The sequence below is a fragment of the Schistocerca nitens genome, chromosome 2 (assembly GCF_023898315.1).
Source record: "Schistocerca nitens isolate TAMUIC-IGC-003100 chromosome 2, iqSchNite1.1, whole genome shotgun sequence".
NCBI lineage: Eukaryota > Metazoa > Arthropoda > Insecta > Orthoptera > Acrididae > Schistocerca > Schistocerca nitens.
Genome location: NC_064615.1, coordinates 399,218,091 through 399,221,160, shown reverse-complemented (window position 1 = coordinate 399,221,160; position 3,070 = coordinate 399,218,091).

The following is a 3,070-nucleotide window of genomic DNA, read 5'->3' as shown; positions in this document are numbered from 1 at the left end:
AACTATCGCCAACTGGACAGGACACACAAGCTGCACTGAGGATCGAGGTTTAGTCTCACTTCCATTACACAGGTAGCTTGAAATGTATGAGGGTGTAGGCTAATATATATATATATATATATATATATATATAGTGTGCTACATAAAAGTTATTATTTTATTCAGTATGGATTGTAACTAAGAGAAGCATTTATTTTGGGTTTTTGTCATGCACAATACGTATGTATGCCATATATTAATTAAGATTCATAACCTCATTGATTACTCTGAAATAGGAAAATGCAACTATAAACAAAAGCTTCGAGAATTATTTGTTTAACACTATACCATTGTATATGTATCTCCACATAAAACTTTATTTGTCCACATAGTTTTAGTTAATGTAATAATTGTAGTATTTTTCCATGTAAACTCTTCGTCATTTTTGTATCTTCTGTACAAATACTATCTGTGTAAGTCGTACATCATCACGTTTGCCTCTGTCTGCGACCTTCAGTTGTCACCTAAAGATGTCCTAAGAAGCTGATAGCCAGTTCGTGACTAAATAAATATAATTTTGCAGAACATTAGTAAGTGTTTTTCTTTTTAATATTAATGACATATCTTATGACAGTGGGGTCTAAAAATTGTATCATGTGTCTACTAACCATACAATGTACAACCGTAACTGGTCCTGTCAGTTTCACGTAGGGCGGATTCCCGAATAATACGTCGAAATGCTTGTAATGCTGAGTGCAACCGATAGCTAAGCCGCTGCTACTGTTCGTGAGGCTGCTGCACGGTACTCTCAAAGGCGCCATCCCGATAAGAGTGTTTCTCGTCGCCTGGAGCGAAGCCTTCGGGAAGCTGGTAAACTTCGTCCACAAGTAATGGACGGAGGTCGTCCGAGGACTAGGCGTACTCCACAAAGAGAGGACGCGAGTCTTGAAAACGTTCACCACTCGTCTCGGCGAGGTACCTGTGATATTGCAAGGCAGTTGCAGATATCTCAAAGACCGGTTGTCGAAGTGTTGCACAATAAAGAACTGTTAACTCAAACCAGCGATCAGAAGGCAGCGTTCGACGAGCACACGTTCATGAACGGATATTGCACCAAGTAGGAGATAACGAACGTTTTATAAATAGCGTGATAGACTGAGGAATCTAGCTTACTCATGACGGTATTTTCAATTTTCACAACCAGCACAACCCACACGTCACCCACGAACGTGGCTTTCAGGCACGCATTGGCATAAACCTGTGAGTTGGAATCGTGGGAGGAGTGCTTTTGGGCCTTTACCTATGGGCGGACAGGTTGAACGTGCCCCTGTATCGCATGCTTCTTTGCAGTACTTTGCCTGACGTGAAACGCGAGTGTTACGGAAATGCTTCAGGAACTTGGGTGGGAGTCTCTAGAGGAAAGGAGGCTTTCCTTTCGTGAATCGCTGCTGAGAAAATTTAGATAACCAGCATTTGAGGCTGACTGCAGTACAATTTTACTGCCGCCAGCTTACATTTCGCGGAAAGACCACAAAGATAAGAGAGATTATGGCTCGTACAGAGGCATATAAGCAGTCATTTTTCCCTCGTTCTGTTTGGAAGTGAATAGGGAGAGAAGATGCTAGTTGTGGCACGAGGTACCCTCCGCCACGAACCGTATGGTGGATTGCGGAGAATGTATGTAGATGTAGATGTAGACGTATTAGGAAACGTTCCAGTTGGTTTCCGTGAAAGGCATCATGGTGCACCGCCACACTTTGGAATGAATGTGCATAATTATTGAAACCAAGCGTTTCCAGGAAAACGGACTGTTCGGGAAGTCCAGTGTTCTGGCCTCCACGTTCTATAGACTTTAATGCTTTGGATATTTAGTTGTAGGGACACTTAAGAGATAACGTTTATAGTACATTATGACGCGAAAATTGGCAGTTGACCTAAATAACGAAAAATTTGAGATCATCCACTGAGTGATCAAGGGAAATCGTTAAACTTCGGCTACACGACAAATCAATCAAATCTAAAGGCCGTAAATTCAACTATATACCTAGGGATTACAATTACGAACTACTTAAGTTGGAAAGAACTCACAGAAAACATTGTGAGGAAGGCGAACCAAAGACTTCAATTTATTAGTACAACACTTAGAAGATTCTACAGATCTGCTAAAGAGACGGCCTACTCTACACTTGTCCGTCCTCTTTTAGAGGAGGGAGGAGGAGGAAATCAGGTTTGAACGTCCCGTCGACAGCGAGGTTATTACAGACGGGCACAAGTTCGGATTAGGGAAGGAAGGAGAAAGAAGGTGGCACCTTTCAAAAGAACCATCCAGGCACTTGCCTGAAGTGAGGTCCGGAGTGCTAAACACTGCGCCACCTCCCTCGGCCCCTCTTCTGGAGTACTGCTGCGCCGTGTGGGATACGTACCAGCTGGAACTAACGGAGTACATCAAGAAAGTTAAAGGAGCAGCAGCACGTTTTGTATTATCGAGAAATAGGGGAGAGAGTGTCACGGACATGATACAGGATTTGGGGTGGACATCATTAAAACAAGGGCGTATCTCGTTTTGGCGGGATCTTGTCACGAAATTTTTATCACCAACTTTCTCCTGGGAATGCGACAATATGTTGTTGACTCCGACCTACATAGGGAGAAATAATCACCTTCATAAAATAAGGAGAATCAGAGCTCGCAGGGAAAGATGTAGGTGTTCGTTTTTTTCCGAGCGCTGTTCGAGAGTGGAATAATAGAGAATTATTGCGAAGTTGGGTCGATAAACCCTCTCTCAGGCACTTGTGTGTGATTTGCAGAGTATCCATGTAGATGTAGATGTACTACACACATGCATGTATGCGACCTAATAGCTGACATGCATGCCGCTTCGTCAATGATGGCTGCGGGTGTGTTGCGTAGAGCCGGCCGATGTGGCCGACCAGTTGTAGGCGCTTCAGTCCGGAACCGCGCTGCTGCTACGGTCGCAGGTTCGAATCCTGCCTCGGGCATGGATGTGTGTGATGTCCTTAGGTTAGTTAGGTTTAAGTAGTTCTAAATCTAGGGGACTGATGACTTCAGATGTTGAGTCCAATATTGCTCA